Below are 16,238 nucleotides of genomic sequence, written 5' to 3' on the forward strand. Positions count from 1 at the left end.
GAGTTCGTAGTTGTTTCGTCACAGTGCGGAGAGTTGCCGATCGCTGCTCGTTTGACTCGCGACCAGTTCTATTTATAGCCGGACAGATTGCGAACATACTATCAACCCTCAGGAGGGAAGCTCCACCCCAGCTGGCGGACGAGGGGACACTTACTTTGATTACTTGGTGAACTTCTGACTAGACGCAAACTTCTCCCCTGGCGATTTATTTACATCCAAATTAAAAGCAAACTAATTTAAAGTACATTGGCCATCATTTGTGTAGTTAGTTGATAGGGTCGAATTAAAATATAATTGAACATAGATTTTAAATGGTTCAAGTTCAGTACATTGAGCAGAGGCAATTGATATGTACTTACTTCTAAAATGACACATTTAGGCATTCAGTACCAGTAATGAAATACTGTTATTTTACGTCAACTGCTATAGATATTAAGAACAAATAAAAGGAGTATTTTAATTTAATGTTCACTTTTATGAGCAGAGCCATGAGACCTCCAATTCTGTGTGGAGTTAAACAACACTGCATTCGCACTTCATTTAAAAAATTCCCACGTGCATTGATCGGTATTTGGACCACGAACTCATTTTGAGAAATCTCTGACTATGTCACTCGACTCTTAGGCCGGCCGCAAAATGAGACGCAGGTGCATGAGGTGACGCAGAGTGACTCACGTCCAATTCTGCACGGCAAATTGAGTCACGGCGACAATCGTTGCAAGTTGGATCGCAGTTTCAGTACGCAGTTTACCACGGAACTTCAGCTCTGGCAGAGATCGCGAATGCTGCTGTTTATGTTAATAGATTTGAGTTCAGAATCGGATTCCGATACCGAGTTTCTGTTCGAAACGGTATGTTACAGATTCAGTCGGTGCTCCACTTTTCATGTATTTTTGCTGTCTTCTGAGAGCATGTCTCAGCGAATGTCTCCGTTTTTTCCACCACGCCTGCGCTTCAGCACCTGCAACAATGTCTTCCTGGCCAGAACTTCGCGAACACGCACGGCTTCAATTCGTTTTCTTTAAATTTCGAACTACAAAACACAATATAAACAACCAAAATCACCGTGAGTATTGCAGGAAACTGCGGAAGAGACACTGCGGTCCGCAGGGTCACCACGGGCAGCAACTGTGTCACGTCACACTGCGTCGTAACATGCGCGTGTCCAGTCAGTTCTGTGGGTCGCAGAAACTCACCGTGAGTCATCCTGCGTCACCACACGGACCTGCGTCTCATTTTGCGGCCGGCGTTACACTGAAGACCTTAAGACAAGCACATACATTCTACATACATACATACATACGAATTTCATATGAAGCTGTTAGCTGACGAACAATGTTATTTTAAAACTGACATTTAGTAGTATAAGTTTAATGTAAGCAAGTGCTTCAGCACCAACCGCCAGTAGGGGCGATTAGAAATTGGAAATGGGGGAGGGGAAGCAAAATTGTACAGACAACAAGAAAGCACCCGGGTTTGAGGGATATAGCTGTAAAGGAGGTGGGGTTTATACATCAAAACATAAAAACAAGAAAGCTACAAAGTGAGCGAATTTCGACAGAGAGGTATTGGTTGGCAATTCACCAAGTGAAGTACGGTAATAATAACGTTTTGAAATTTTGATTCAATACAATACAAAAAACTTTCACCAAAGAAACAATATTCCACATATATTACAATTAAATTGAAGCACGGCTTGATTACACAATTAAAAATAATTTAGTATTTGACTACGCACTAACAAATAAACGAAGAGACTCGAAAGAGACAGCCGGACTGACAAATGCGCGCGGCAAGCGGGTGAATCACACCTCAATGTACATGACCTTGGCAAAAATTATATCCCTGTTACTCTTCCTCCCAGCACATGCAAAGTCTCCACTACTACTTGCTGTGCTGCTATGCAAATCGGTTAGTCGCGATGAATTACTGTAAACTTTTAGCGTATTTCCGCTAATAATTTTGTTAATAATTAAAGAAAATAAAGGAAAATACTTAGCTGATAAAACATTGGCTTGTGCAAGTTGCCTTATTTTAATGATTCCCAGTTTCAGTCGGAATACAGATGTAATGTTTTCTCCACAAAGTGTGTGTGTTGGGGGTGGGGGAGGGAGGCTACTGCTAACCACCTGTTTTATACAGCGCGTTGAGATATTAAAACGTCGTTAGTTTCAATCTCGTGAGCGGAAACAGTTATTGCAAAACGTCTGGAAGTTATTTCTTCGTTTAGACAATGCGCTGCCTTTTAAATCGTTGCTATGAAGAAAAGTTATGTTACTGAAGTTCACCATAGACTTCAGCCTGCATATAGAGAAATATGCAAGGGTGCTAACAGTGTTAGGAGATATGGGAAGCATTCCAGACGTAGAAACAAAAGCATCCTTGTAGCAGTCATCCACGAACACTTTCCACTGAATGCAAAAATGATAAATGTTGACAGATTAGCTCAATGGCATATACAGAAGATTTCTGGCCATCTTACCCCAAATATCATTTGTTTCTCGTCACACTAACTACTTTCATCCTTTACGGAGATGCTGGGGTGCCGGAATGTTTTTCCACATGAGTTCTTCTACACGCTGGTAAATCTACTGTTACGAGGCTAACATAATTGAGCACTTTCAAATACCGTACCACTGGACTCAGCGAGGGTCGAACCCACCAACTTGGGTTCAGAAGGCTAGCTCTCTACCGTCAAAGTCACTCAGCGCTGCGCACATGTGTGTGTTTGTTTGTTTGTGTGTGTGTAAATTGGACTATTCTATTAGTTTGAAAATTTAGTATTAATATGCGTTTAATTTTTGCAGATTAGTTTCTTCGTATAAAAATAAGTGACTATTAGTTCGTGTTGGTATTCATTAACTAGCACCACGAAAAAGGAAGACAAATACTCAGTTTCGCTGTAGATTTTCGCGGCTTTGTAAGACTTTCCGTTGAGCAGATGTCATACTATATTTTGTGCCAGTGCCAGTGCTTGTATGGTTCGTGTGCTGTTTCGTTTAGCAATGTTCTCGGGTTCGATATCTTCCCTCAAAACTCTTATCTGAACGACTTTAAGATACAAACGAATTGAACATTTTATAACAAGATTATTATTATTATTATTATTATTATTATTATTATTATTATTATTATTATTATTATTATTATTATTATTATGTCCGACTCGTTGGCTGAATGGTCAGCGTACTGGCCTTCGGTTCTGAGGGTCCCGGGTTCGATTCCCGGCCGGGTCGGGGATTTTAACCTTCATTGGTTAATTCCAATGGCCCGGGGGCTGGGTGTTTGTGCTGTCCCCAACATCCCTGCAACTCACACACCACACATAACACTGTCCTCCAGCACAATAACACGCAGTTACCTACACATGGCAGATGCCGCCCACCCTCATCGGAGGGTCTGCCTTACAAGGGCTGCTCTCGACTAGAAATAGCCACACGAAATTTATTATTATTATTATTATTATTATTATTATTATTATTATTATTATTATTATTCACGGCAATTAAATTAAAATGCACGTTACATGACAAATGATATAGGGAAAGGAATACATGAAAACCAGGGTTTACCAATAAAGCAAAAATTTTTATGACAAGGAAAGGAAAGGATTAAACGAAAGTACAAAAAATATCGCATGATTAAATATTACCTACGAGCATTGTTACATAATTAAAATTAACATCAAAATAATTCACACAAAACTTTCAAAATACAACTCAAAATATTCAGTTACGAGTAACGTGGCATAATAATTGCAATGCGCTTACACAAGGTTTAGATATTGTATTTAAAATATTTTATTAATTAAATAGAATAATTACAACGAAATTGCATATTAATTCACACGCATCGTAGTAAAAAGCTTCTTGAACACTACAATGTACACTAGACTGCGTGGTGCCGGCTGAGTGGCTCAGACGGTTGAGGCGCTGGCCTTCTGACCCCATCGTGGCAGGTTCAAATACGTCAGCTTCGTGTCGGCAGATTTACTGGCACGAAAAAGAACTCTTGCGGGAATAAATTCTAGCACCTCGGCGTCTCCGAAAACCGTAAGAGTAGTTAGCGTGACGTAAAGCCAATAACATTAAGTTAATTATTAATTATTAGACTTAGCGGTCCAATGTCTTTCTATTAACTTAATATTGTATTCTAACACTGTATGTGTGTCCAACCGTTGTCCCGTTTTCTACGTGGTCGGTATGAAATGAGATGAATCTTCTTATCCTTCCTGATGCCATCTTAATCAGAGGAATGAATGACGTTTGACATGATAGTAGAAACGAAGAGCGTGAAACCCGCTGCCGGTACATACCCTCTTCCAGTCCAATAGAACCAAGCGTTCTGCTCAAGTCTCAACATCCCCATCCGACGGCCGAATCATCGTCAACACCGTCGTATGCCCTCACTCCATACAAACACTACGGAAAGGTTTCGAATAGAATCCAGGTTTTTCGTACGCAAATTTTCTGATGGAGGACTTGATTCGACCATCGGGACCCGAACCGGCTGACCAAAGTGTCAGACTATAATATAGACTTGACGCCTTTGACGGTCATGGTCACCAGGCCGGCAACATCATTATACTAACACTATCACATAGAAATGTATATAAAATGATCAGGATAATGTTGTCTTTTCTTGAAGCATCTAGAGTAAATGACACCAATTATCATCTCTTCTCCTATTTGTAAACGAATATTTACCATAATGTATATTCTGTTACCTTTCCTTTACTTCATATGAATAATCACCCCTGCCTAGGAAACAAGGGTTTGCTCGTCGATTGGTCAACTCTCTTGAAGCTGGGTTATTCAAACACACTATGCGTGGCAAATAATCATGCTTTATTCTTCCATTCTAGCCTCCTGCTTCTCCTAATCGAATTTCTCTGGTAGTCTCCTCACACTACATCCACCATTAAAATAATAAAGGACGAAACTTTCAGCCTTTGGTGATATGCTGCTTTCCTAGACTCTGTCTGAAGCTAAAACCTATCCTCCCCTCTTTCACGCATCAATCAATCATTATTTACCGATTTGTAAATGTGATAATCCCATCCATCACGATATTTCTCCCCCTCAGTTTATAATCCTCGAGCTGCTAAACCACCATTTATATCCCTTCCCCCCTCACTCAATTTTGGGTTTGTTCTAAGCCACAATGCAGAATTATGTATATTTGTAACCAGTGCAATGGACATGTATCAGTCAGTTGTCAATGGCATGAGTGCTATTTTGTTAGCGTTTGATTTAAGTATTGTCGTGTTGGAGCTGTTCCATTTTAGTTTGCTCCGGAGGAACTCATCGCATTGCAAAAGTTCAGTTCGTATGTACCGGATGCTTCAGAAACATACGCCGCAGTAGAGTGCGTCGTCTACCTAGCTATAGGAGCTTTCACTGTGATTCACGAAAAGTCTACACGCAAGAGTGTAAAGTTGGAGAAGTTGGCAAGTGTTGCGAGGCTGCAGACTAGCGGGGAACACCATTTACTGAAACGCCACGTAAGGACTACGTACTTACGTAAGGTCAAACAGGTCTAGTAAGTAAACATTTAATCCGGACAAATGCATGGTAATGGAGCAGTCACGTTTAACGAATAACGAACTTATATAGGGGTTGCCTAAATATTCGTAACAAACGTCAGAGGATGATTCCTGGGATCAAAACAAAAAAGAATGTCCCTTTGAGCATATGGCCTATTAAGCGTTGTTTATGAAGTACATGTGGCGTAGATTTGCACATCACAGGATATGCTCTAAGTGTCCGTCATGATCAGTCTCAACACGCACTGACAAAGCCGTTCGAAGATACCTGCGTCCTGTCAAACAACAATACAGGCGTTATTAGTACGCTGTTCCAGGTCGTTGATGTTACTAATCGGAGTAGCGTACTCCGATTTTTTCATATGTACCCACAGATGAAATTCAACTTGACTAAGCGGTGGAGCTCCATCGTTCATGAACCAAATGGCGCGGTGAACTGCTGTGTGCACAAAATGATCCAGTAGTACAGGCAACGTGTACCTCAAGAAGGGCAGATACGCTGGGGCATTCGTTCATCGGGTTGGTATGTATGGGCCGATCAGTTGACCACGGATAACACCTCTTCACGCATTCGTCCAAAGCGCCGTTGATGATTAGCTACGCTACAACCGTGTCATGGGGATTTTCAACTGCCAAGATGGATGGGTTATGCAAGTACCGAATGTGACCTTGTCGGTGAGGAAAACGGGCGACAAAAATGTATGTTCGGCAGTGGCCATGTGCAACGCCTGTACGTCGATACTAACCGATTATAGGACATAGGTTAATCTGGAAAATGTTTCCTCCCCTTAGAAACACTCTGCATTTCGAGAGTATCATTGCAATCAACGACAAGCAGCTACAACAATTTTCGGAGCGATGGCATGCACATCACAGCAGCCTAAGTTTCGGAATGTAGAAAAGAGACTGCGTCAGCATGGAGCAATTGTGCCAACTTGCCCATTAAAGACACAGCAGAAGAATTCGGAGGAAATGAAAACGGTGAGAAATGTTGTTGTCACAGAACGTCAAACAAGAACCAGAGCTGTGGTACACACACAGAGAATGAAGTGCATAAAATTATTAAACATTATCTTCACTGATGCCCACTCAAAGGTCACACAACTCTGCATCTGCAACCAGACGACCATATCCACCGCGAGGTTTTCTATGGGTAAATTGTTGAATAAGACAGTAGCACACACCTGAGCAAAAATTACCTTGTAACGTAAATGTTGTAAATTTACGTATATAATGTCATGTTTTGTTTTTGGTTTACCAGATAACGCCTCAAATACCGCACGATTTCAGCCCCACACTCCATGTCATTTTAGAGGGGGGCACTTTCGGCGATTAAATTTATGTAACATGCCCCTTAAAAAGAGTTCATTTTGTACATAACCTTCGTTCAGGTACAGCATCTACCTTCACGGCAGTGCGGGGGGGGGGGGGGAAGGGCATACTGTGAAGAGTAGCACTGAAGGCAGAACAGAGTACGAGCTGTCTTGATAAAACGTCTAACAATATTCACACATAAAATTGTGATTTTCCTTTCACTTTCCTTTACATACAAATGTGCCTTTGGGTGCTGCAACCCAACATACTGCGAAGTATGTATCTGAAGCATCCGATACGTAGCTCCTAATAGAAAGTTTTATACACAGGGAAACGGTGGAAAATCTCATTTTTTTACACTTTGATACTATTCTACCCATCCTGGGAGAATACACATTCTAAGTACTTGAAGTAATCCCACGAGCTTTGGGCGGGTTTCAAATTGCAGCCACTTTAGTATGAAGCCGGTGACAATACGACTCCGAGTACCACACAAGGGGAGTAGTACGTATTTTTCGTATCTTAAAGTCCCATTATGCCAAACACTGGCTATAACGACAAAAATATGAATGCCAATCTTTTATAAAATATGAGCATGTGGAACCCTATTCCTAAAACAAAGCAAATAAACGTCATCAGCCCCCCTACAATTGTAAAACTAGATATTTTGGACTGCACATATGAATCATCCGCTCGTTTAATTACTAAAGTACCAGTTTTATTCGACCACGCATTTCTCTTTTTCTCCTTACAACTGGAAGAAATATGCCCATTTGTTTCTCGGCCGACGGTTTTCATTGTGACGGAAGAATGTGCCGCAGTGGGGAGATAAACAGTGAATGAGCCAGAGAAAAGAAACTAATAAAGGAACAAAGTGGGCGAGGAGTAATGAAGAAAAATGAGATGCGACTTGGCTAGCGTGAGCGCATGAAAGTGATCAAAAACATTGTTGAAAAAGAATACCCAGTAAGAGCGTATCATTGAGGTAAAAACCAATTTGTTGACATGTATTAGCCTTTATGAGACCGTGAAGGTGATTGAAAAAGATTCGACCATAAATAGTACAGTAACACAAGCTCGTGAAAATGACTGAAAGAATTTTGCTCGCAAATATTAGGTCATGCAAGTGATCCAGACTAAACTGTTTCCAAAGATCACCTAATTCATGGTCTTGAAAGTGTTTGAAACCAATTATTCACAAAAAACAACTTCTTCCATCACATAAAACTGACCAAAACGTATTTAAGCCATGACTGGCTGATATAATAAAATGAAACTTATCTAATCTAATTTCTTGAACAATCATTATTAGTGAACCACATTAAAATAATTTAGACACATTTGTTAGCAAAGAATGACATATCAATACACATAGATTCACATTACAGTGCTCTAAGCTAATTTGTAATCAAAATTTGGGTAATGAAGTAGATTAACACTAACAAATGAAAATGATGTAAACAAATGTTTGGGACAGAAATGTTCTGCGTTATTATGAGTACTTAAAATGTAATATAAAGTGATTTGTTAGCAAAAAATGTAATATGAACTAGACTAACTTTGTCACGTGAAAGATGTACCGATAGTTTCTAGTATAAGTTACCGTTTGATAATTTACTTAAAATTCACGAAAATTAAAAAGTATTTTACTCTATTTCGTCTTGCTTCTAAAACCGACCCTTATCATAAATCAGTTTATATTACAAAAAGCGCCGGCAATGAATATGCAAAATCTAAACCAAGCCAAGATATTTCACTCAACTTTTAGAGTAGTCTCAAGATGAAACTGACCAGTAGACTTCGCCTCTTAACTGGTGCGTTATCAGCATGAATAAAATATCACACATATTACAAGACACTAGCATAAATGTAGAATAGATGTCCATTCATGACATATTATGTAATCATGGGTAATCAAGAATGAAAATTTTCATGAAAGAGTAACAATTGACGACCAAAGATGGAAAGGGGTGAAAGTGCCAGAAACATGTTTTCGAGTAAACGCCAATAATAAAGTTCCCGATCACAGTGGCACTTTCACCCTTCTCCACCAAAGAAGACCAGGGATTAGTGATTACGGCCTTTGAAGTGCAATTGATTACAGTTCATCCAATACATTTTATGCAATTATATACAGTATTTAGCTTATATAAATTTAATTTCTTTAATTAAGTGGCTCAAAAATGAGAGAATACATGACACAATGGACAGCACAGAATAATTTCAGCGCGAGACGCTGGCACCTTCACCCTTCCCCACCAAACTCATCTGGGCGCATTGTACGATAGCTCTACATGTTGAACTTCTTACCAACTAAACTAATGACCTCAGGCACATGCACAGGTTACCATCATGTGCGGCACGGCTAATACATCCCCTTATTACTTCACCACGTTAACCCTGTTCCCTCTTGAGTTCTCAATCGTCACGTATCATTAATTTCCCAACAGTCACCTAAAACAGGTTACGTTACTGATCAGTCTGAATGGTTTGAATTACGTTACAAAGAGTTAGCTCTAGCGATAACTGTTCAGATGAATTGGCTGTTCATGGTTCATTCACAAGCTTTGCTTTCATCACTTAGTGAATGCTGTTGGTGTGTATTTCTCTTAATGAAGCGATTTCGTCAATTAATAGTGAAGGATTTCCTATTCTTGGATTTTGGGCATAAGTTTTGGCAAATATGTTTATTCAAATTTGCACGATCGCATGTCTTGAAAAGCATGACACACGTGGACACAGCATGAGAGGGCGATGGGATTGCATTGATGAATCCGGCTCCGTATACAATGTATGTGACGAGGCAACTTCAGTGCTGGGGTGTGAGAAGTTCTAGCACACCCGTCATACTCTCTGTACCTGCGATTTTGACCTCATCCCCAAAACAAACCATTTAGTGGGAAACGTTCTGGGACACGAGAGGACGTTGCCAATGCTGTGAAACATGAAATTGCCAAATACACAAACGATGAGGCGTCTAGTACCCGAAGTTTCCCGCATCGTTGGCAACGTACTGTGAATAATCTAGGACACTACCCTGAGGGTTTACCGTAATGGTTACTGAACTCTCTAAGAATATAAACAATGTAGAATAAGGGCTTCATGGCTGAGAGTTTCCTCGGTTTATATCCGACACCTGATTAATCAGCTCGGGATAATTCATACATTCATACGCTCCTCACTCTCATCTGTATATTTCAATTTGCTTTGTTTACCCCGCATTCATGCCCAAACCCCTAATGATTGCGAATAAACCCATTTAGGGCAATGTGAAGTGCTTAGAGACTTTCGTTTCCCTTATTTTATACTCATGTTTCCTGCGCTTTTGTTAATAACAGGCTCCTTGGCTGAATGGTCAGCGTAGTCACCTTCGTTTCAGAGGGCCCCGGGTTCGTTTCCTGGTCAGGTCAGATATTTTAATCTTAAATGGTTGACTTACCTGACTCGGGGTTTGGGAGCTGTACTGTCTCCAACATGCCTGCAATTCACACACCACTCCTACACTACAGTCCGCTACAGCAACACTCAGTTCCCATGCCTCTGACCCTCGCCGGACGGTCTGGTCTGCCTTACAAGGTCTGCACATGGCTAGTAATAACTATACGAAATTATTATTTATTTACTTTCAGTTTTCAGACCAACTTTGCTTTACGGAAGTGAAAGCTGGGTGAGCCCAGGATATCTTATTGATAAGTTAGAGTAACGAACATTAAAGTGGCGAGAATGATCACTGGTACAAAGAGGTGGGAACAATGGCAGAAGGGTGCTCGGTATGACAAGCCATGGAGCCGTACGCTGAAAGCCATAACGATCAATAATAATAATAATAATAATAATAATAATAATAATAATAATAATAATAATAATAATAATAATAATAATAATAATAATAAAATAATTTATTTATCTTGTATGTACTTCCTCTCTCTCTCTCTCTCTCTCTCTCTCCCACTCTTGTCCAAGTTGTTCCAGCCGGTTCTTCTCTTTGCCATTTGTGAATTTTGGAACGAAATATCCCCCCTGTTTTGTATGTATTTTGTAGTAAGTTATAGCTTTTGTCTTTTTGCTCCCGTATTTTATAGAGTTTGGCTATGTGTTTTGTGATTCATACAGGGTTCATTCTCTTTAATATATGGTTTGTAATGTAACTGAAAATATCTGTTTTACTTTTTGATTTCTTGTGTGTTTCTCAGTCCGTATTTTTCGTTTGTGAATTTTAAGCCTAGAACTATCCTTATGATATTGCAATCGTCCTGCTCAATTTAAAAAAATGGAATTAAAGTCACCACATCACTTCAGAACAACGAGCAATATAAGGGTCCACATTGATCGTTTTTCAAACAAAATGTGACAACACATTCTACGTGACAATCAGCAGTTAAAACCTCTGTACTATAGTTATGCTAATGCATTCTATACGTCGAATTGCTTTTCATTCTGATAAGGCATCACAGAAGTGGAGAGGTCTTGTAATGAGTACCGAAGATAGTTGATATAGAAGGACAAATACTTTTGTTTAAATGTTACTAACTCTTAAAAACTGTCGATGTTACTTGAAAATGCTTATATATATAATTCAAAATATTTGGAACGCAAGTTGCTTAGATCAGTTAACGATTTATTTTTAGGGGATGAAGATTGTTATACAACTATTACTCTATCTATGATTATACTTTTAGGGATGTTGTGTGATAGCCTTACATTGCAGAGAGTTATATCTTGAATATTGTACTAATTTCACTATGGTGTTATATCATTGTCCGTACAAGATTTACACGAAATTGAGTTTACAGGTATCATTCAAACTATAACACTGGTATTATTGTAAACTTAAATATCGAATAGGCTGTGTTTTACACTTTCAAATATCTGGAAGTGCGTTATGAGATAGTGAAAAAGTAACTTATCCTGCTTTTTTCAAGCATTCAGTATTCTAGGGAATACTATTGTAAGATATATTTCTCTTTTAAACTCTCCAATTGTCCTCGCTTGTGGTAAGTTGTAAATAACTATGATCAAAATGATATAAAATAATCTAAGTGATTAATGTTTTGGAAATAACAACCGTACGTAGAATTTATGGAGGAATTTGTGAAAACGGTGTCGAAAAAATAAGAACAAACACCAAGATAGAACTCTGTCTGATAGTGCAGCTTCTATTAAAGACATCATGTGAAAAGACTGTGATTGCTTGGTCATGTGCGAACGATGAATAAGCACGATATTCTGAAGAAAGTAATCCACTCAAAACTAGAGTGTAGGCGCTAATTTGGAGGAGACTGATGACTAGAGACCGGAAGTTACGGAAAATGCCTTTTTTTATTTGCAGGTGTATATCGAAGTGTCAAAGAGATGCAAATATATTTCCTTAAGTTTGGGAACGGTAGGGCCAGTTATTATTCTGCCTTTTTTTCCTATTTTAGATTCCGTTGCTTATCTGATAGTTTAATGCTTTTTTTGCACTTTTGTCTTTTTTGAGGTGTTGTCGATATTTTCTGCTGCTATTCATTAATCAGTTGGAAGGAAAGAAAATACGATTCAAATGTATCGTATCGTATCGTATCGTAATCTGCTTACCTTCCAGGGTCGGTTTTTACCTCTGACTTAACGAGGGATCCCACCTCTACTGCCTCAAGGGCCGTGTCCTGGAGCTTCAGACTCTGGGTCGGGGGATACAACTGGGGAGGATAACCAATACCTAGCCCAGACGGCTTCACCTGCTATTCTGAACAGGGGCCTTGTGGGGGGATGGGAAGATTGGAAGGGATAGACAAGAAAGTGGGAAGGAAGCGGCCGTGGCCTTAAGTTAGGTACCATCCCGGCATTTGCCTGGAGGAGAAGTGGGAAACCACGGAAAACCACTTCCAGGATGTCTGAGGTGGAAATCGAACCCATCTCTATTCACTTGACCTCCCAAGGCTGAGTGGACCCCGTTCCAGCCCTCGTACCACTTTTCAAATTTCATGGCAGAGCCGGGAATCGAACCCGGACCTCCAGGCGTGGCAGCTAATCACACTAACCACTACACCACAGAGGCGGCCGATTCAAATGTACTGTGTTAATAATAAAGAAGGCTATTTCATTTTAATTTAATAGATAAAAATAACATTTACCCAAATTATATTTTAATATTACTTTATTTTTTATTTACTTTACGTTGCACCGACACAAACAGTTCTTATGGCGACGATGGTATAGGACCTTAGGTACAGTCTCAGGATTTGCCTAGTGTGAAAATGGGAAACCACGGAAAACCATCTCCCTGGCTGCCGAAAGTGGGGTTCGAACTATTTTAATATTACACAAATCTCTGCTGAAAACTCCCTCCACAAGCCAAATGGTTGAGAGGGTTGCCAGGTCTCATCCCTGCTATATAAGATTAAGCGATGGTGGAGGTTATTGCTTTAACTCAGTAACCATCTTCTATTAACACTTATCAGAAAGAAGAGGTCTGACACTTCGAAAAATGAAGTTATCGGCAAAAGAAGGGGAAGGACAACGAAGAGCGTGAAAATAAAAGATTCCCTAGTTCTCGCAAACCTAGAACAAGAGTTGACCAAAGGAGGTTGGATATGAAAAATAAGAACGAGGAACCCGACAGAAGTAAGTGGAAGCAACTTCATACTCACCTAGAGGAACCGTGGTTGCAACCCACTCTCCCAAGTAGAGAGCCCCTGGTTCCCCTTTTAGTCGCCTCTTACGACAGGCATAGGATACCGTTGATATTATTATACCACCTCCACCCACAGGTGGGCGTAAAATTAATAATAATAATAATAATAATAATAATAATAATAATAATAATAATAATAATAATAATAATATGTTTTATTTATCCTGGCAAAGTTAGGGATGTACTCCCTGTTGTATGTCCGGCGCTCCCTTTCTCGCTCCACCAGCCAGCTGCACGCGCGCCTGTGTATCATTCTGCTAGCTTCGACGCGCAGCCCTCAGTGCGCGTGCCTGACCATCGAGTGTACTATAAATAGGAGCTCCCTGCCTGCTCAATTGCCCACTCGCCCCAGTGTCCAGCTCCAGAATACACCCTACGTCGAGCACAGAGGCTACTCCTCTTGAAAATGTGCTTCGACCAGGTGGACTGAATTTCTGGCAGTACGAGGTTTCACCTCTGGTCACCGCTCCCTTACCTGTTTCCGCTGCCTATGTTCCGTAATTCTTTTACAAGCCATTTTCATTCCCTAACTTATGCAAGCTCCCTTAGTTTCGCTAGGTGGAATTTCTTCAATCAATTGAACTTGCTTTTTTAGGAATTCAGGCACTTCAACAAACAAGGACTCTCATAAACATTTATGTTAGTGTGCCAGATAGTTCTCGACTATCAAAGTGTCAATTCACAAAGACTATCTTTTCAAGATAGAAGTGTATATAAAGACTGCAAACCTGTACATATTGTATAAAGACAGACTTTTCTCAAGATTCAATATTCCTTTTTTGCTTCAAAATAAAATTCAGTTATTTGTGTAAATATCATAAAGTGAAGCAATAAAAGTTGTGTTCTGTAAACTTCAACCTTGGTTACAACACAACTCTATGGCGACGAGGTAAAAAAGCAACAAACTACAATTCTTCGGCCCCAGTTGCCAACTCTATAGTGACGAGGTATACACGAAACCAACACTACAATTCCACGGGCCCAGTTGTCAACTCTACAGCGACGTGCTACACAGCAACGACACTCCAACCAGTTCTGACACACAGCTTACCTTACTCTTTCTTGCACGCATCTCGCAATGGCTACTGCGGAACAACTTGCTACGATCTTCCAAGCCTTACAGCAGCAACAACAACAGTTTATGCAACAACAACAGGCAGCATTAATTCAGGCTATTCAAGCTATTTCTGTCTCTCCACAGCCATCAGCTATTCCTCCGTTCTCTGCTTTTGATCCGGCTAAGGAAGAATGGTCAGTTTATTTAGCCCGCTTGCAACAGCATTTCATCTGCCATTCTGTCACAGATGATCAACGCCGCCGCGCACTATTTCTTAGTTCGGTTGGCAATGCTACGTGTGAATTACTACGTAAATTAAGTCCAGAGGAACACTTATCTGAGGTACCCTTCACGCAGCTCTTAGCCCGTCTCACGGAACACTATGCCAAAGCTCCTCACATAGTGGCTGCTCGCTATAAATTTTTTCAAAGCAGAAAGCAACCTCATCAGACACATACTGAATGGATAACTGAATTGCGTGGTCTAGCTAAACCCTGCCAGTTCATCTGCTCCAAGGACGGTTGTGGTTCATCCTACACTGATTCTCTCATTCGGGACATGATAATTTTACATACTCCTGAAGACAAAATACGTTTTGACGCTGTCAAGCAGAGTAACCCTTCTTTAGAAGACGTCCAGCGTATTGCTACGGTTTATGAGCTTACTACCAAGACTGCCGCAGCCATAGCTTCTCCACACCAAGTTGCACAAGTCTCACCTCAGGCCCGCAAGTCCTCTGCTACAGTGAACCGTAAGGATAAGGCGCTCTCCACCAAGCATTCTCGCCAGGTTCCCTCTCGTCATGCTACACGGAAGCCCACTTCTAAAAGCACCTCGAAACTCCTGCCTTCCTGCCGAGGTTGTTTCAAGCATCATGAACGTCGTGACTGTCGTTTTTTCAAAGCTACTTGTGAACGATGTAATAAACTTGGACACATTCAGACTGTCTGTCAAAGTTCGCTCCGCCCTGCTAAGACTACTGCAGCGCGCCGGAAGCATATACAGCCCCGCCAAGACATGGAAGTTGATCAGATCAATCTTATTCTTCCCACAAAGGATTCTCACAAAATCATCATTCCTCTCTCATTCTCTGATCGATCTGTCGATTTTCAATTAGACACTGGTTCACCTGTCTCTATTATTAACCTGACTACCTACCACGACTTAGGATCACCTTCATGCTCTCCAGCGGACATCCAGCTCGTGACATTTAACAGGAAGAAAATTGACATCAAAGGTCAAATTAAGCTTCAAGCTAGTTATAAAGGAATTCAGAAGGCCATTCCTCTTCTCGTAGTTAACAACTACACTGCATCAAACATTATGGGCATGGATCTATTTAACTTATTTGGTTTCCAGATACATGACAACATTAACGTCGTATCTACATTGCATCCTACTTCTGACGTTACCGCTCTCCTAGCGCAGTTTCCTGAAGTCTTCGACTCTCAGCTCGGAACAGCAAAAGACTATACAGCTCACATACAGCTGAAATCCGGAGCTAAGCCTCGCTTCCTCAAAGCACGTCCAGTACCCCTAGCACTTCAAGACCAGGTCACGAAAGAATTAGAAAGATGGATACAAACTGGAATTGTAGTACCAGTTACTTCTAGTCAATGGGCTACTCCACTCGTGGTAATCAAGAAACC

The sequence above is a fragment of the Anabrus simplex genome, chromosome 6 (genome assembly GCF_040414725.1).
Source record: "Anabrus simplex isolate iqAnaSimp1 chromosome 6, ASM4041472v1, whole genome shotgun sequence".
Taxonomy (NCBI): Eukaryota; Metazoa; Arthropoda; class Insecta; order Orthoptera; family Tettigoniidae; genus Anabrus; species Anabrus simplex.